Below are 20891 nucleotides of genomic sequence, written 5' to 3' on the forward strand. Positions count from 1 at the left end.
AGTATAAACAACTCAAACTCTAAGTAATTCACTAATTAAGGAAGCAAACCGCATATTGAAGATGATTGAGGATTTATTTCAGATATTCTCACAATATCTAAAACCACTAATTTTCTCCCATACCTATCCATTTTCCTAAATGTACAATTTATCAGTAGGTTTATACCACTGTTTGTACATGCCGTGAATGGTAGAACATCCATAACTTAGAAAAACAATCTTCCTAATTGTGTAAAGGCCAGTGTGAACAGCTCTTTTGTAGGGAATGCAACACAGGTTTCTTTGTGAAGTTTTGGGAGCTTTCTTGGTATTTTCTAATGATGTCACATTGATAACATTTATCAAGCCCTACTCCTTGAGCCTCTTGTTGTCTTTTTGCACAGTAGCTAAAATCAGAAATTTTGATGAGGAAACGTAAAGGAGAAATAAGACTTATTCTCCATCCCCAAGTAATTACCATCCAAGTGGATCCCCCAGTTGAAGTTACCACTGTCTCCGGAATTCTCAGGTGCTCCCAAGAGCTATTCAAAGCCCTGTAAGGACAAGTCGACAGTGCTGGAAAGAAACTCCTTGTCAGTTGCAGGAGGTGGAGGAGAAGAGGCAACAGGTAAGTTCTAAGAAAGATATTATCTCTGGCTAAATGTTCTTATCACCTTCTCTGAGTTCAAAACATTGACTGCAAGGAATGAGTTCACTGCCACCTTTCTTTTTTCCTGTTTCACAGATTTTTATCTATCTGAAGATAAGAGCTGTGCTCAGCCTTCCTCATGTACATGATAAGATAAAATGTTGTTACCACAATGGAATATTATTCTGCCATAAAAAAGAATGAAATAATGCCATTGCAGCAACATGGATGGACTTAGAGATGATCATACTAAGTGAAGTAAGTCAGCCAGGGAAAGACAAATATCACGTGGTATTGTTTATATGTGGAATCTAAAATATGATACAAAAGAATATATTTACAAAACAGAAACAGACCCACAGACATAGAAAACAAACTTATGGTTGCCAAAGGAGAAAAGGGGGAGGGATAAATTAGGAGTTTGGGATTAAAATATACACGCTACTTTCTATAAAATAGGTAACCAACAAGGACCTATTGTATAGCACAGGGAACTACACTCAATACTCTTTAATGGCCTATATGGGAAAATAATCTAAAAAAGGGTGGATATATGTATAACACTTTGGAGTATATATAGCAGAAACTAACACAACATTGTAAATCAACTATACTCCAATAAAAATTTTTAAGAAAAGATAAAATGTTGTAAGAAGCAACTCTGTACCATACCCTCCATAGGTAATAATTTTCTGTTGTTTCTGTGTGTGTCTGTGTGTGTAAAATGTCGGTACATATCCAGCCCTATTAGTGATTTCCTTTTGTTAGTGTTTGCTGCTTCTGTTCATTACTTCTGGACCTCACAGTCTCATTGATATTTTTGAAAACAGCCTATTTCTTTTGGCAGTAGGCCAGCTACAGTCTTCCATTCTCTACGTGTCCATTTAGGTTATGAAGGTATCTTTCTTTTTTCTTAATAATATTTTTTATTGAAGTATAGTTGATTTACAATATCATGTTAGTTTCAGGTATACAGCACAGTGATTCAGTTATACGTATGTGTGTGTGTATATATATATTCTTTTTCAGATTCTTTTCCCATATAGGTTACTACAAAATATCAAATATAGTTCCCTGTACTATACAGTAAGTCCTTGCTGGTTATCTATTTTATGTATTCTAGAGTGTATATATTAGTCCCAATCTCCTAATTTATCCCTCCCTCCCCCGCATTCCCCTTTGGTAACAATAAGTTTGTTTTCTATGTATGTGAGTCTCTTTCTGTTTTGTAAATAATTTCATTTGTATCTTTGTCAGAATGTCCATCCTCAAAAAGTCTACAAATAATAAAATCTGGAGAGGGTGTGGAGAAAAGGAAACCCACCTATGCCGTCGGTGGGAATGTAAATTGGTACATCCACTATGGAGAACAGTATGGAGGTTCCTCAAAAAACTAAAAATAGAATTGTCATATTATCCTGCAATCCCACTCCTGGGCATGTATCCAGAGAAAACTATAATTCAAAAAGATACAGGCACCCCAAAGTTCATAGCAGTACTATTTACAATAGCCAAGACATGGAAGCAACCTAGATGTCCATCAACAGATGAATGGGTAAAGAAGATGTGGTATATATATATATATACAACAGAGTACTACTCAGCCGTAAAAAAGAATGAAATAGTGCCATTTGCAGCAACATGAATGGACCTAGAGATTCTCATACTAAGTGAAGTAAGCGAGACAGAGAAAGCCAAATATCATATGATATCACTTATATGTAGGATGTAAAATATCATATAAATGACTTTAACTACAAAACAGAAACAGGCTCACAGGCATAGAGAACAGACTGGTGGTTGCCAAGGGGTAGGGGGTAGGGAGAGGAATGGAGTGGGAGGTTGGGATTAGCAGATGCAAACTATTATATACAGAATGGATAAACAACAAGGTCCCACTATATAGCAGAGGGAGCTATATTTAATATCCTGTGATAAACCATAAAAGAATGTGTAAAAATGTATATATATCTATGTGTAACTGAATCACTTTGCTGTACACTGGAAACTAACACAACATTGTAAATCAACCATACTTTAATAAAATAATTTTTTTTAATCGTTTTAATACCAAATTGTGGTGTTGACAGTTGGTTTGAGCTTGGATTTATTGAACACAATCTACAAAATACCTACTACCCATTAGTTATTGTCCCAGGAATGGGGTTTCGTTGTCTATGAATGTGTATCCATCTCTCAGCTTTCTGGTGGTCCAGTGGTTAAGACTTTGCCTTCCAATGCAGGGGATGCGGGTTCGATCCCTGGTCGGGGAGCTAAGATCCCACATGCCTCACAGCCAAAAAACCAAAACATAAAGCAGAAGCAATATTGTAACAAATTCAATAAAGACTTCATAAATGGTCCGTATGAGCTTTACCTCTGAAGGTCACTTATTCAGCTAGCTGTTGATTCTTCCCACATTGGGATGCCAGACTTAGAAAGACAAAAACATTGGGTGCCCAGATAAACAATAAGGTCCTACTGTACAGCACCAGGAACTATATTTAATATCCTGTGATAAACTATAATGGAAAAAAAATATATGTATAACTTAATCACTTTGCTGTATAGCAGAAATTAACACATTATAAATCAACTATACTTCAATAAAATTAAAATATTAAAAAAACTGGGTGCTCAGTTAAATTTGATGTTCTGATAGATATCTAATAATGTTCTGGTATAAGTATGTCTCAAATATTGCAAGAGAAATACTTTATTTAAAAAAATTATTCGTTATTCATCAGAATTTCAAATTCGAGTGGGCCATCTTGTATCCGGAAATCCTATGCCATGTGAACTATGTTCCACTAACCCTACGCTAACACACATTATAACCCTTTTGGCAGAGTGGCTTCTCTTAGGGACACCAGACTGAAAATAGATGTTCCCAGCAGGATGAATCGTGAGGCATGATCTTTCCCACGAAATACCATTAAACATGCCACCTGGCTGCAGTGGCTCATTTGTAAAACTTTGAACATTTTCACAACTATTGGTTTTCGCGTGAGCTTTGTTGTAAGGGAGCCATACAGAAGGTACGTGGGCGTCTACACCAAAGACCCCCAGCTCAGCTTGTGGATCCTGAAAGACTTCTTGGGGCAAGTCATGCTGAAACATTGATTTCCATTTCCTTCCTAGTTCCCCTGACTACCACAAAAGGTGGTGTTTCTTAACCTTGTTTTTGTACTGGAGTTATTTGAGGAATTTCACAAATCTCAATATCCAGGTTATATCTCAGCCCAATTATGACATAATCTCTAGGAGTGGGTCTGCAGCACTTTTGAAGCTCCCCGGGTCATTGCCATAGGCAGCCAAGGTTGAGCAATGGCGCTCTACCAACCCAACAAACTGCACTCCATACACTGACAAAACATGAGGGTAGCTCTTGCTTCAACGGCCCCCTCCCCAGTTAGCGATTCACTGTAATTTCTTCCACTCTTTATTTCTTCCCAATCTGCTTCTTCTATAACTTTGTTCTCTTTGGATTCTTGACTTTATTTTTACAATTGGCATTTGAATGTGATTGCTCCAGGTTTTTACTCCCTGGAATCAAAACGATCAAGGGCTTGGCTCAAGTTTACCCCTAAGGCTTTCCCTCTCCGAATACCTTGATGTTTCCTCCTAGTCAACCCATCAAGACCCCTCTGCTAGTAGGTAGCTAGGGTCATGCCACCACATAAGCAGCCTACCCAGGCTCTGTGCACAAAGGGATTTTTTCATTTCTGTCCTACAGGTTGGTAATATCCATTCTGTGATTGCTTCCCGAGCACTGATAAATATTCTTTCTGACTAATCACAGGGAAGATTTAAGCCCTATGCCTCCCTCTAAGGACTGCAGATCCAAGAATCCCTGGTTCGGGGGTACTCAAATTAAGCAATTAAAGCTACAAATGAAGTCAAATTTTTCATATATTATTTCCAGAAGAGAAAATTATGTTGAAAGAGATAAGTTATTGCTGTAAACAGCTTTCAGGTGGATGACAAAAGAAAAAAAAAAGAGAGAGAGAGAACAAAAGAAAGGGTAAAATTTCAGGCGGGTTGTCTTTTTAACACCTGATTTTGGATAACTCAAAAAACACGTCTCTCTTTAATGAATTTCACTGTATGAATGAATTTTACCGAATGAATTTTTTTTAAATGCAGTGACTAATGCTCACATTTCTGAGAATTATTCTTGGCACTGAAGCTATTTAGATACCCCCTTTACGCCAAGAGAAACACTTACTGTCATAGGCCTTCCTAAATACTGTACACAGAAACACTAAAAGGCATATCATGGTTTTGCACATAAATGCTACCTTGTTTTAAAAATCTAAACGGTCGGGCTTCCCTGGTGGCGCAGTGGTTGGGAGTCCGCCTGCCGATGCAGGGGACACGGGTTCGTGCCCCGGTCCAGGAGGATCCCACAGGCCGCGGAGCGGCTGGGCCCGTGAGCCGTGGCCGCTGGGCCTGTGCGTCCGGAGCCTGTGCTCCGCAACAGGAGAGGCCACAGCAGTGAAAGGCCCGCGTACCTCAAAAAACAAACAAAATCTAAAAGATCTCTTATGAATTACATTGAAATTTATTTCTCCATGGCTTTACATCAAAAAAGTTTCCCCATAGTTAAGAAATAATAATCCTTTTCTCCTGTATATCACTGTTTCTCCAAAGAAACTACACAAATTAAAAAAATCCACTGCCAGTCACTTTACACACATGTATGAAAAGAAAGCAGAATGAATACAAGCTAGAAGCATGTCCATATCCTGAAATGCCAGTAATCTAAGAATGGAGTGACTTTTGACTTTATCTTCACCTGTATGGCTAAGAAAACGTAATATTATATGTATGTTTAAACAAAACTTTCTCTATGGTGGATCATACACATATATATATTCAAGGTTTAACTCAAGGTGTTGACATCCTCCTTTACACCACTTGATACTGTCTGGATCGTCGTTTCCTCAGAGATTATTTCAGCAATAACTAGCAAGATAACTTGGCTCGGGGCACTTATCAAGGCATAAGTGTTTTAGATCCGGTTCCAACAAGGGCACTTACGCTTAAGACAAGTTATCAGTTTCCTGATCTTATTTTCTCAAAGGGATGTCCTACCCCAAGTAAAGTATAGAACCTGTCTGCTAGTTTGTGCCCTTAACTGAAGATCCATTCCTTACTGCTTACTGTGCAATATGTCAGAGGTCCACCCGGGACAATGACAGAGGCAAACACGAGTCTGCCCATCCAGCCAAGTCAACAGAATCGACTCTGGAAATAAAGAGACTTCCGACCTTGGCTTATCGGCTGCATGCTCACTCTTTTATCCCACAAGAATTGACTGAACATCTACAGTATGTTAGTACCTGTACCATGGGCTGGGTACACTCCTCTGCCAGTTTAAGGCTTCCAGGTTAGCATCCTGCTGTGTCAATGTCCACTAAGTGATGAATCAAAGGTTGGTTTTTAAAATCTCAGATATCCATGTACTTTGTTTAAAAGAACAAACATAATGTCAGTTACCAAGAAGCTCCCTAATACCTTAGGATATATATACTTAAAAAATTTTTAGAAACATGTAAGTTTAATTAAAGACTGCAGGTATTTAAATGGTCCCTGAAAAAACTGATTCTCTTACAAGAAAAATGAGCATCTACTGGGACTGTAAAATTCACCACACATTCTACACTTTCCCACTGGAGAGGGAAAAAAATTTAACTAATGGACATTCTCAAACAAATATGGCTGGATTGACAGGAAATGGCGGCTTCAGTCAAACCCTACCCCACATAGCAGTGTGACCACTGCTTAGCTGGTCACGAACGATAGAAACCAGCTCTGACTGCAAGGGTCTTCAGTCGAATTCTGGGAATTGGCACATGAAAGAGTCTAGAGTGTTAGGGTGATGGCATTATTTGAGGACAGTGAGAATTTGATCCTTCTTCTGAAAGTGACCTTCAATTTAAGTGGGTTACACCCGATTCCTCTTAAAAGATAAATCTGCATATGTTTGATTAGAATGCATAGAGATGTCAAAATGTCCTGGATTGGGAAGAAGGAATTCTGGATGATGCTTACTCTTCAGACAGGCCTCACACAAGCAGAAACTTTGTAGATAATCAGGGGAATGTCAGCCAGGATTGGCTTTGAGCCCTGGATCATTGTCACTCTGACCAGAAAGGATTTTCCATACTGATGCTGCCATAGTGCCCAGTCTGAGCGAATGCATAAAATCTCTCTCTTAAAATTCAAAGCTAATTTGGATGAGGTAACACTATCTTGGCAAAATGGAAATGGCAAGCAGGACCACCATATTTTTCCTGGAGTAAAAGAAGCAGGTGAACCCAAACAGGGGAGACTGTCGAGAATGGCAGAGCAAATGGAAACTACCAGGGGAGAAGACACAGGAAAGACCAAGATTCCGAAGACAATTCATGCACATCGACAGCTGTGTCTACGGCTGGGGAAGAACTTCACTTGGCATCTTTCTCAGGAATTGAAAGTCATCCCAAGGCGATACGAGGTGTTACCCTGAGTTAAATTGGTTTTTCTTTTCTTGAAAATTAAATTCAGTAAATACTGCCAGTATTGAAAATTAAATTCAGTAAATACCATGCTGTCTCTTTTAATCATTTACTCCATGGCTTGAGCCAAAGACGAGGTCCCACTTAACCATTGTTCGTAACTTTAAAAAGAGCGGCATTTGTTTATAAAACCAAAAGGTCAAGAGCTTAGCGGAGAGTTCTGAGGTGACACTCTCAAGGTGACAAGAAGTACCTCAGGCAAACCCTGGATTTTGCTCCTAGGGGTTCCTTCTTTGTCTGAGTTTCTCACATTGCAGTTACCCTGCTATCACCAGCCATTTTTTTCTCATCGTGAAATGCCTCTGCCCCTTTAAAACTGGTATCTAAAATTGGACCCAGAAATTTCTTAGGACTGCAAGAATGGCTGGCATTTTCAAAACTATCTTTATTAAATAACAAGAGCATAGAAAAAGGAGAAGAAACCTGTGGAAGATTTCCTGAGTACCAACTCTGAATCGTACAGTAATTGTCCTTCATTTCCAAACGGATGATACAGTTTCCCTAGATACATACCATCTTTAGAAGCTTCTGGACCTTGCATCGCCTGCTCTCTCCAGCAGACAAAAGCTATCTTTCTCTCCTTCTTCAAACAACCTGCTCTGGCCTCAAGCAATTCCCAAATTCTTAATATTTGACTGTAAGACACAAGCGTGATCCTATGGGGAATATTACAGGCTATGCAAGTGCCCATGTGAACTTCTGGAATCTACGTGAATGGCTTCCCCAAAAGCTATATTTAAGGAAGCTGAGCATCTAGTGTTCACGAGGGGGAAGGGAGGGGCTGTATTCCTTGGAATCCCTTCAGATAAAGACAGATATTTATACACTGCCCTGGCTTTGCTGCTGAGGTCACAGCCCAAGCAATTTTTCATCTTTTCTGGGTTTCCTGCTGTAGAATAGACAATTAGCACAAAGGGATTGGATCCCTTATGACAATCTGAATCAGTAAAAATAAACAAGCTGGCTATGTTTAGGCTTTGAATTTAAATGAGAATTAAATCCTTTATTACTTCATAATACTATTAATAACTGCTCGATAACTACCTTTTGTTCAGGAAAAAACCCTGATTATAGATGCTTCCATGGCACCTGAAGTGTCTAAAACCAACTCCACCAATTTAACAATAGAAAAAAAAAACATATTTTCATCTACTCCAAAGGCGATTTACTTTGAAAAAAACTTTACAGAAATAGGTTTTTTTTTTTTTTTATAGAAAACTAAAAATGGCTAAAAACAGATTTACAACCATTAGCAAAGGGAATCCCTGTTGGCCGGTGATGTCACACTTCAACACACAACAGTATATACAGTTAAGGAATCACATGCCATCACGTTTCCTGTTTCAGTCGCTAGCGTTACATGAGGATACGGGAACAGTCTGCATTTCCTTTCATTATTTGCTTTATGTTCTGTGAACTTCCCCTCTTATTGTAGTATTTGCAGGGGGAAACAATGGTGTACATGAAAGCTTAGCATATTCTTCTCTTTTACCTTATTCATCGCCTTTACACGGCACAGGCCTTTTGCAGATTAAATTTCAAGAGTTGGTCTCAGTCCAAAGGGAAACTGCCTTGGAGAAGTTGAAGAAAATGTAACAAGATGTATTTGATTTAGACGATTTTTTAAAAACCCCTTGTCGATTTAAAAACAATCGAAACATAAATACTCTGGGACATTAGTAATTTAGAAATGAGTACATGTATTTTCATCAAATTATGAGAATTATAATTTAAATAGTGTCAAGACAAGAAAAAAATGTTTCCAAATTTTGTGATTTTTCAACTGTAAGCAAAACAAAAAGAGTTACCTTTTCCCTAGGCAGCACTCTGTTCTTTCAGAATCTATGAAAGGAAATTAAAGAACAAAATTAATGTTAAGAAGATCTAATAAGGTTTTCTTTTATAAACGGTAGATAAGTCAATATGTATCATATATTTTAATAGTAATGATTTTATCAATCATTGGCTAATTTTAGAAGCAAAGATAAAGAAAATTTTGGAAAAACTATGATAAAATAATACCAAAAAAACTATGATAATACTACGATAAAATAAAACTACGATAAATGTAAAAGAAGTACAGAAGATTGAATGACAAGACAGATTTACAGTTTACACTGACCAATAGTACAACACCCATGCGGGCAGCCAGGTTGGCAGGCACTGACATTATTTAAAAGAATACATTTTCTCTTATTGAATTTAGAAGAGCAAAAATTGAAACTTTTTCCCCCACAAAGTCTGTTTTTCTCCATACTCCTCTTTATTAAAAAAAAAAAAAAAAAAGGCCAGATAGTGCCTGCTCAAAAGAAAACGTGAATGGGAAACTCATATTCTGAATTCTTATTTTAATAAAATGTATATGTGAGACTAGTTGGTTCATGCAAGAGATGTTACTAAGCCTGTCCTTAGACTAATTTGTGCTCCTTTTATAAATGAAGTTGATTATCTGGAAAAGTTGTTTATTTTATATTTGCCCTCTTATTAGAGTGTTTTCTGGAAAACACAGTGGTATACATGAAAGCACATCATATCACACTCTGCTTTTTACACTTATTCATAACATTTCCACAAAAAGCTGTCTTTTAGATTAACTTTCTAGGCTTGATTTCAACCCAAAGCTGAATTATTGCAGAGAAGCAACATTCTTTCCAAGCTCAATTGCTCACTTTAGCAGGTGGATAAGGACAAGAAAGTTTCAGCGCCTATTATACATCTTCCAACCAGCCTCTTGGATTAGATTTAAGCCTCAACGAGATGAGGGCTGAATGCCAACAGCTCCAGGGGACATTATCAGGAGATAGTGGGGTCTCATGGACCAAACAGTCCTGCTCTGAAAAATAAAGTGTAGCACTATGTTGGTAAGAAGACCCATCACCTTATTTCTGTGTAAAGCTCTTGGACATTAACTGATTCTGACAAGTTGGGATAGATTACATTGTGTTGTGATAACAACCCCAAACAACAACCATCCCCAAATAACCCCAAAAGCTTTTTGTGGTTACTGCTTATTGGTTTGACTGGCTCTCGGTCAATAAGGCAAAGAAATATAGCCATCCCCTTAATGAGGTAATAAGTATTTTTAAACAATAATACAGTCTGCCACGTGGATATTGCCGAAATAAACAATGGTGAGAATCTTTCCAATGGTATCAAAGGGAACACAAAGTACCACTCTTAGAAGCCACTCACAAAAGACTAAATATTGTATCATTCCATTTATATGAAAAGTCCAGAGTAAGCACTTATATACAGACAGAAAGTAGATTAGTTGTCACCCAGGGCTGCAGAGGAGAAGGAGAACGGAGAATAGTTGGTATGTGTATAGGGTTTCTTTAAGGGATGATAAAAATACACTAAAATTGGGGCTTCCCTGGTGGCGCAGTGGTTGAGAGTCCGCCTGCCGATGCAGGGGACGTGGGTTCGTGCCCCGGTCTGGGAAGATCCCACATGCCGCAGAGCGGCTGGGCCCGTGAGCCATGGCCGCTGAGCCTGTGCGTCCGGAGCCTGTGCTCCGCAACGGGAGAGGCCACAAAGTGAGAGGCCCGCGTACCGCAAAAAAAAAAAAAAAAAAACCACTAAAATTAATACACACCATTAGTGAATATACTAGAAAACATTGAAGGGTAGGCTTAAAATTGGTGAATTGTACGTAGTGTGAATTACATCTCAATAAGAGAGTTTTACACACACGCATGCACATACATATGCACACACAAAGAACAAAAGCAAATTTACTATTCCAAACTCAGTTAAATACAAGTTCCTTAACTGGGAGTGAAAGTTTTCTCAGATAGGGGCATTTTGTAGATGTGAGTTATTCACTGTGTTACCATCTAGCACAGAAAAATCAGTTGGAAGAAAAACAATGAAGGAAAACACAACAGTGTCAGGAGGCTTGGTTTACATTCGTGTTGAGCTATCAGTTCCACTTGGGCAAGTTGTCTAACATCTCTGGACTCCTACGACCTCACATGTAATATGGGGCGTTCGGACCAGAAAACCTCTGAGGTTCCCTTTCTCCAAAATTCTATGCACTTTTTCATTGAATAGCTGGATTGACACTTTCATTACCAGAATAATATCTCTCTGTTCAGCATGTCTCCTACAATATTTTTCCATTTAATACCAAACTATCTGAAGACTTCTTCCTGAACTGATATAGATGTGGTCTTGCTTCTAAATCAGGACAAACAGTGAGCTGTTATTTGAATGTCCATTGTGGTTATTTGCTACCTGCCAATTTTCTTGAGATGGAGAGTCTAGTGAGAAGGAAAACACTGAGGAGACAAACTGTACAAGAGGGCTTCATTTTACAGCCACAGAGGTGTTAATTTTGAACTTAACTCTGGTTTTGGGAAATCAGTCCCAATGCTGATGACATGTGCACAGATTTTAGAGTGTCAGAATACCAGCTGGCCAATAGCACAGATATTCATTATTCACACTCTTCTTAACACATAATGCATTTCCAAACATAAAATAGCAACTTCCAACCATGCAGAATAAAGTTGTGGTTTCTATGCATTACTAAGAAATTGAATACTGTGTCGGTGGAGAAGAGAATGGACTTCAGATAGAGGATACGTTAAATTGTGCGTAGATGTCCATAATATTGAGTCTGAGGGAGGGACGGAGCAAACTGTTTAAAACCTTTTCACTCCGGCAAAGGTCAGTGCCTCCATAAAGTGGGAGAAGATGTATTTCAAACACTTGATGACTCATAGATGAGTCCATTATGATGTGAGTTATCGATGCTTATGGTGGAAAGTCTGGAAACTGAATTCCTGAGTTTCACATACAACCACAAAAACTTACACTAAACATTCTTGCATATTGGTTTAAAACAAGTTTATTTTAGAATTATGTCTAAACTCTTCACATTTCTTTTCTTTTCCAATTATTGAATAACAACAAGAATAGCTCATAGCATAAGAATCCTTCTTTGCCCAGAGTTTCACAGGGATTATGTTTGTTTGACCTGTGAAGCATGTATTACTTCTGAAGTACAGCTCCTTTCTGAACTATCTGAATCTATGACCTGCAAGGGAGAGGTCAGGCTGTCATAAACCCTTAGAGAGAGAAATACTCTGAAGTTCTCTAGGGGGGGTGACAATAAAGAAGTCCTTTCTAGGGAATGTGTTGTCCTTTGGGAGCCCAGGACACTTGAAGACATCACGCTATGAGTTCTTTCTGACCCATCCTCCACTCTGAATAAGTACACACAAATCTAACCAAGTCACAACATAAGCCCACAGAAGGCTTGGGTGGGGAAATGGCACAAGAGGAACTCTGACGATTTAGGCAAGAAAAATAGGAGGACAGACCCACATTCTTCTTTAGACAATGTTTATGAGCTGATTGCAAAAGGCTTTCCTTCTCCACCAGGCAAAGTGCTTGGCTGAAATTTTCTCTCTCTCTCCCTTCTTTCCTCCCTCCCTCCCTCCATCCCTCCCACCCTGCCTCCATCCATTCCTCCCTCCCTCCCACCCTCCCTCTCTCCGTCTCTCCCTTCATCCCTCCCTCTCTCTCCCCTCCCTCCCTCCCTCCCTCCCTCGACTTCCTTCCTTCCTGCCTTCTTTCCTCTCTCTCATTTCTACCTTTTGTACCAATATGCAGAAAAATCAACCTACTCCTAAAGAACATTACAAATATTTGAAGACAAACATCGTATCTATTATGGATTGAATTGTGTCCCCACAAAATTTATATGTTAAAGTCCTAACACCCAGTGCCTCAGAATGTGACCTTTTTGTAAATAGTGTGGTTCCAGACGTAACTAGTTGAGGTTACACTGAGGTAAGGCGGATTCCTAATCCAACATGCTGGTGTCTTTATAAGAAGAATGCCATGTGATGAGAAAGCTACACGTACTGGGGGAAGGTGATGGGAAAGCACAGGAAGCAAACATCTAGAAGGAATCCCCAAGATGGCCAGCAAACCACCAGAAGAAGGTATGGGAGAGGAGGCATGGGACAGCCTCTCCTTCACAGCCCTCAGAAGGAAGCTATCCTGCTGACACCCTGACCTTGACCTCTGGCCTCCAGAATCATGAGGCACTAAGTTTCTGTTGTGTAAGCCACCCAGTCTGTGGTGGGTGACTTACAATATCCACTGTAAGTTTCTCCACTAAGAACAGTTCTTAGTGGGAATACACCTTGATATGTGACTGCCTCGTGATCTTGGAAGCATTTCAAAACCACTCTCTAAGTCAGTTGAAACTAAACTCTCAAAGGTCATAAACGACAGTTAATTTTCTAAATGTGGTCCTTTCCTCATTCTGCATCTTTTACAGCACTGTGGACCTTCTCTTGATTGTTAAAAATTCAATAAAGTTCAATTTGCTTTTTCACTTCGGGCTTCCTTTTCTTAGTCACTAAAGGATGTTATGCTCATTTTTAAAAGCCCCATTTGTCCTAACTTTAGGACTCGAACATCTTAGTGTGATGGAGTGATTCAAAATGCTTCCCTCTCAAACCCTAAGCCAACCAGCAGATATTTCAGGATCTTCCTCTCAGGGCTGTCGTGATCATCGTCAGCGGTACCGGAGCTTCCCCGAGCTTTTGCTATATGCAACGCGCTACAGGCGCAGCACAGCTCGCTTCTTTTACGTGCACATTATTACCCTGCCGCTGTGAGGGTCTGTTTTGGGCGTCAACCTGACTGCTGTATGGGGTCCCAGACATCTGTCAAACATGATTTTCCATGTGTCTGTGAGAGTATTTCTGGATGAGATGAACATTGGAATCAGTAGACTAAGGCAGATTACCCCCTTCAATGTGAATGGTCCTCAGCCAGTCAGGTGAACACTGAAGAGAAAAAAAGGCGAACCCCCTTCCTGATAAAAGGGAATTTCCTCCTGCCTGACCATCTTGAAATGGGATATTGGTCCTTTCCTGCCTTCAGACTTGAACTGAAACCTTAGCTTTTCTTGGGTCATAAGCTTGATGGCTTTTGGACTGGAACTTACACCATCAGGTTTCCAAGATTTGAGGCCCTTGGATTCAGATTGGAAGTAGACATGTGTGTGAGTGAGTGTGTGTGTGTGTGTGTGTGTGTACACATACATATACAGTAATAGGTCTCCTATAGCGTTATGTTATATACATTATATATATACATCCTTTTGGTTCTATTTCTCTGGAGAACCCTGACTAATACAACCACATAACACTATGGGAGATATACTATTCTATTTACAATCTTCAGGTGAAAACACTGAATTGGTCCAGTAACCTGTCCAAGGATGACTTAGAAACAGGCTAAACCAAGATTCAAGTGCAGGTCTGTGTGACACTATATCTTTACCCTTATATAGCCTTTTTTCCTTTACCTGAACACACCGAAAACGTGATTGCTCTTTCTGTTAGGAGTAGCATGGACTTTCCCCATAAATAGGCTCCGGTCCCTAGAAAGACCTTTATCTCCTCTATCTCTCTAACATAAGTGCATCTTCCAATTCATTCATGTGTCTCCCTTCATTGAAGAGTCTCTGGATTCATCATAGCTGCAAAAAGCAGGCAAATCAGACTGCGTGCTTTATTCCTTTTTATCCTTCCACTGGGGGTTGCCTAAGGAGCACATTGGTTGCATCATTCCACAGCTCAAAGGTCCTAAGGGGACCCCCACTGCCTTACCCAGGGCTGGGGCAGGGCTCATATTCTGATTTGCGCCCCTCTGATGGGTCAGGGCACATCCCTTACCAGTGCTTAAGTATTTTAAGTATCACTGGAGTGCATCAACATCCACCTTCGGGAGCTTTTTCAATCTAAACTTATACTCCAGCTAAAATTCCCATGCAGCAATTGGGCAACTGTCTTCCGAAAATGATTCCCCGGTACATTTTCTCTACTGGAATTTGCTGATCGAGGACATGATTTCAAGATGCTATGTAGTCACCATCTCAGCTCTGGTCTACTCTTCCAACCTTTCTGCTCTCTATTTTGCTACAGAAATTCTCCCCTCCGGTCAGACCAGCCTCCACTCTCTGAGCACACTCTGATTTCCACTCTCTATACATTTCCAGGTGCCAAACACGCAACTGGAGGGGCCTCTGGGGATGTACTTATCGAAATTCAATCCATTCTCAATGTCCAGCTCAAAGCCGACTTCCTCAATGAATCTTACTAGACTATTGGTACCGAATGCTACCCTTCTCCTCAACTCTAATTGTTCCACTGCTCGAGGGGCGGGCCGGCTGTGCCCTGGGGTAGAATTCCACATGGATGAGGCCGAGGTTGAAAGGCAGGTAAATGCCACATAGGAAAGAGACTGGGACAGGATTGGAGATGGCTGGGAAGAGACATCTGCACCAGGATCAAGTGGCTGGTGCAGAGTTTATTTTTATTTTTTATACATTTATTTATTTATTTATTGGCTGCGTTAGGTCTTCGTTGCTGCGCACGGGCTTTCTCTAATTGCTTTGACAGGGGGCTACTCTTCACTGTAGTGCGCAGGCTTCTCATTGCGGTGGCTTCTCTTGCTGCAGAGCACGGGCTCTAGGCGGGTGGGCTTCAGTAGTTGTGGCTCACGGCCTTAGTTGCTCCGCGGCATGTGGGATCTTCCCGGACCGGGGCACGAACCCGTGTCCCCTGTATCGGCAGGCGGACTCTCAACCACTGCGCCACCAGGGAAGCCCCAGGCCATCTATGTGGCTGAGTGAGGGTCACCTTCCCCAATGCTCATAGTACTTATGGTACTTATTGTCTGAACTGGACATGTACACTCTGTTATTTGGAGCTGTGAATCATGTACCTATACCTTTCCTTTCTTTTTTTATTTGAAGTATACTTGATTTATAATGTGTTAGTTTCAGGTGTCCAGCAAAGTGATTCGTTTATACATATCCATACTCTTTTTCAGATTCTTTTCCATTATAGGTTATTACAAGATATTGAATATGTTTCCCTGTGCTATACAGTAGGTCCTTGTTGTTTATCTATTTTATATATAATAGTGTGTACCTGTTAATCCCAATCTCCTAATTTGTCCCTCCCCCCTTCCCCTTTGGTCACCATAAGTTAGTTTTCTATGTCTGTGGCTCTACTTCTGTTTTGTAAATAAGTGCATTTGTATCATTCCTATGTCTTTTCACCTCAACTACCCTGCACACCACCTGGGTAATGCAACACGACCTAGTAACCTTTATGTTTCTCAAGTGACCTTGTATATGGAGATATTCAATACATGTTTATCAATAAAAATGCCGAGGACAGTTATCCAAGTTAAGAAAGCTAGTGCAGCCCGTAAGCTTGCTCAAGGCCTCGAGGTAAGAGGGAGACAGGCCCTTAGTTTGTACATTTGATGCTACTTCAGTATTTTCACAACTATGAGCATCTGTCCCATGCTTCCTCCTCTGCCAGTGGCAGAGGTTCTAGAATCCTCTCTGCATCTAGAAACTACAGAAATGTTTTGCTTTCTTTCCCCATTAAAAAATAAATGACACAAATTTCCCTTTGCAGTTGCATAATATACTTTCCCCAAATCATACAGATCACTTAATCCAATGTCTGAGTTCATCTTGTTTTTCATGAGAAACGTCTCATGAAGTAATTTGACAGTTTATGACTAGGTACAAACATTTAATGTCACTTTTTGCCCGATTCTGAATGCCAAGTTGAAATTTCAAATTTAATGACGGACTTTAATTAGAACAATCTCGGTTTCACATAGTTTAAATTAAAGTGAAGTGGAGGAAGCACACCAGCTAAATTATTTTTGCTATTTCACATAGAAAATATTTTCCTAAAATCATTTTCTTGTGCAGACATTTAGATTGCCTGCCTTTAAAACATTTCAAGGTTGTGTTTCTTGTAACCCAGTTTTCTCGTAACAAATCACCTTTATCACTGGTTTGCAAGGAGTTCAAGGCCTTGAGACTTAGCACTTTTATGCTCAGGAGCTGTTTTTTTCTGGGACTCTCAGCCCTCCAGGGCTTAAGGCAGCACTGACCTGTTCTGACTCATTTTCACTCCTGTCTCTCCTGAATCTCGCTTGCCAACCCCAAGACTGTGCCAAACCTCAGTGAGTCTTGGGCCAAAGCATAAACTTCATCCCTTTTATGCTGAAACCACCATCTTCCCACATATTACCTGCTTAGATGGAAAAAATTAGGGTTCACCTTACAAACCCCGATTGCAGGCTCCAATAACCTGCGATCAGAAATTACAAGATAATTATACCCGGCACCCCTTTGAAAAGTCCCACTGAGGGGAGAACAACTGAGAATGATTTCCCAGTTTTGTTCATGCAGAAGAACCATTTAATGGAGCACCATGGAGCTATATGCCGGTGCTCAAGCTAGCAATGGACCGAAGGAAAACAAATTACTGCCTTAAGCTTGGGTTTGAAAAGCTGTTTAGAAAAGAATTTTCTTGGCCACAGTCTTTTAATTCCGTGACGATGCACAAGTCCAACAGAAAAAGCTAGATTTCCCCCTTAGTATCTTCCTCAGTCTTGGTTGCCTTTCAGGGACCTTCCACCTATAGCTGTGATCATCACTGCAGAGGCGGAGTTTTTTTGTCTCCCGCGTAACCGCTGCACTGTGCTGCCTGAAGCCTGGCGCCCAGAAAATTTTGGCAGATCTTTCAGTGATGTCTTTATAAAATAAATAAGCATTTATTGGAACAGTCTATTCGTGGCAAACATGATATCGCTGGTGTAAAGAGACAATACTGGTTTCCAAATCTTTGATGATCACATATTTTGGGAACTGTTTGTTTTTTGTTTGTCACCAGCATTTAAAAAAATAAAATCCAGAAGCTCTTTCCTCCATGTATCTAGCAATAAACATATTCACAAATGTCTACCACCCAAGACAAAGCCATGGACTCATAAGTCCTCATGAGAGAACTGGAGTAAGTATAAATGGGTAGAAATAACAGTCATGGAATGTAACCTCTTTAAAAGTGGAGAAATGGAGTCCTTTCTGTCCTCAGGAAGGAGCCGTTGACTTAGAATTGTGGATAAATTGCCGTAGGGGAAGATGGCGGAAGAGTAAGACGCGGAGATCAACTTCCTCCCCACAGATACACCAGAAATACATCTACACGTGGAACAACTCCTACAGAACACCTACTGAACGCTGGCAGAAGACCTCAGACCTCCCAACAGGCAAGAAACCGCCCCCCCCCCCCCCCCGTACCTGGGTAGGGCAAAAGAAAACAGAATAAACAGAGACAAAAGGATAGGGACGGTACCTGCACCAGCGGGAGGGAGCCGTGAAGGATGAAAGGTTTCACACACTAGAAGCCCCTTCACGGGCGGAGACTGTGGGTGGCGGAAGTGGGGAAGCTTCAGAGCCGCGGAGGAGAGCACAGCAACAGGGGTGCGGAAGGCAAAGCGGAGAGATTCCCACACAGAGGATCGGTGCCGACCGGCACTCACCAGCCCGAGAGGCTTGTCTGCTCCCCCGCCGGGGCGGGCGGCGCTGGGAGCTGAGCCTCGGGCTTCGGTCGGAGGCAGGGAGAGGACTGGGATTGGCGGCGTGAACACAGCCTGCAGGGCGTTACTGCGCCACGGCTAGCCGGGAGGGAGTCCGGGAAAAAGTCTGGACCTGCCGAAGAGGCAAGAGACTTTTTCTTACCTCTTTGTTTCCTGGTGCGCGAGGAGAGGGGATTGAGAGCGCTGCTTAAAGGAGCTCCAGAGACGGGCGCGAGCCGCGGCTAAAAGCACGGACCCCAGAGACGGGGATGAGACGCTAAGGCTGCTGCTGCTGCCACCAAGAAGCCTGTGTGCGAGCACAGGTCACTATCCACACCCCGCTTCCGGGGAGCCTGTGCAGCCCGCCACTGCCAGGGTCCCGGGATCGAGGGACAACTTCCCCGGGAGAACGCACGGCGCGCCTCAGGCTGGCGCAACGTCACGCCGGCGCGACGTCACGCCGGCCTCTGCCGCCGCAGGCCCGCCCCGCACTCCGTGCCCCTCCCTCCCCGAAGCAGGGGCTCCTTTAACCCCGTCCTGTCCGAGCGAAGAACAGACGCCCTCCTGCGACCTACACGCAGAGGCGGGGTCAAATCCAAAGTTGAGCCCCTAGGAGCTGTGAGAACAAAGAAGAGAAAGGGAAATCTCTCCCAGCAGCCTCAGAAGCAGCGGATTAAAGCTCCACAATCAACTTGATGTACCTGCATCTGTGGAATACCTCAATAGACAACGAATCATTCCCAAATTGAGGAGGTGGACTTGGAGAACAAGATTTATGATTTTTTTCCCCTTTTCCTCTTTTTGTGAGTGTGTATGTGTATGCTTCTGTGTGAGATTTTGTCTGTAAAGCTTTGCTTCCACCATTTGTCCTAGGGTTCTATCCGTCTGTTTTTTGTTTTTTTTATTTTTTTCTTAATAATTATTTTTTAATTTAATAACTTTATTATATTTTATTTTATTTTACTTTATCTTCTTTCTTTTTTGCTTCCTTCCCTCCTTCCTTCCTTCCTTCCTTCCATCGTCACTCCCTCCCTCCCTCCCTCCCTCCTTTCTTTCTTTCTTTCCTTCTTTCCTTCTTTCTTTCTTCCTTCCTTCCTTCCTTTCCTCCTTCCTTCCTTTCTTTCTTTCTTTCTTTCTTTCTTACTTTCTTCCTACTTCTACTAATTCTTTCTCTCTACTTTTTCTCCCTTTTATTCTGAGCCTTGTGGATGAAAGTCTCTTGGTGCTGCAGCCAGGAGTCAGAACTGTGCCTCTGAGGTGGGAGAGCCAAATTCAGGGCACTGGTCAACAAGAGACCTCCCAGCTCCACGTAATATCAAACGGCGAAAATCTCCCAGAGATCTCCATCTCAACACCAGAACCCAGCTTCACTCAACGACCAGCAAAATACAGTGCTGGACAACGTATGCCAAACACCTAGCAAAACAGGAACACAACCCCACCCATTAGCAGAGAGGCTGCCTAAAATCATAATAAGTCCACAGACACCTCAAAACACACCACCAGACATAGACCTGCCCACCAGAAAGACAAGATCCAGCCTGATCCTCCAAAACAGAGGCACCAGTCCCCTCCACCAGGAAGCCTACACAACCCACTGAACCAACCTTAGCCACTGGGGACAGACATCAAAATCAATAGGAACTACGAACCTGCAGCCTGCAAAAAGGAAACCCCAAACACAGTAAGATAAGCAAAATGAGAAGATAGAAAAACACACAGCAGATGAAGGAGCAAGATAAAAATGCACCAGACCTAACAAATAAAGAGGAAACAGGCAGTCTACCTGAAAAAGAATTCAGAATAATGATAGTAAAGATGATCCAAAATCTTGGAAATAGAATAGACAACATGCAAGAAACATTTAACAAGGACCTAGAAGAACTAAAGATGAAACAAACAATGATGAACAACACAATAAATGAAATGAAAAATACTCTAGATGGGATCAATAGCAGAATAACTGAGGCAGAAGAACGGATAAGTGACCTGGAAGATAAAATAGTGGAAATAACTACTGCAGAGCAGAAAAAAGAATGAAAAGAACAGAGGACAGTCTCAGAGACCTCTGGGACAACATTAAACGCACCAACATTCGAATCATAGGGGTTCTAGAAGAAGAAGAGAAAAAGAAAGGGACTGAGAAAATATTTGAAGAGATTATAGTTGAAAAATTCCCTAATATGGGAAAGGAAATAGTTAATCAAGTCCAGGAAGCACAGAGAGTCCCATACAGGATAAATCCAAGGAGAAATACGCCAAGACACATATTAATCAAA

General features: G+C 41.2%; 1 long non-coding RNA gene across 1 annotated transcript in view; it reads right to left on the minus strand.

Moving 5' to 3' along the window:
* Positions 1-19095, minus strand: part of LOC307176707 — a 34977-nt gene extending 15882 nt beyond the window's left edge. Inside the window, exons 1-2 of the long non-coding RNA XR_013824870.1 lie at positions 18776-19095; positions 9000-9033 (exon numbers count right to left, since the gene is read on the minus strand). This is a non-coding gene — a long non-coding RNA (uncharacterized lncRNA). The remainder of the gene's footprint in view (positions 1-8999; positions 9034-18775) is intronic.
* Positions 19096-20891: the final 1796 nt, after the last annotated feature.

Source organism: Stenella coeruleoalba (genome assembly GCF_951394435.1).
Source record: "Stenella coeruleoalba genome assembly, chromosome: 18".
Taxonomy (NCBI): Eukaryota; Metazoa; Chordata; class Mammalia; order Artiodactyla; family Delphinidae; genus Stenella; species Stenella coeruleoalba.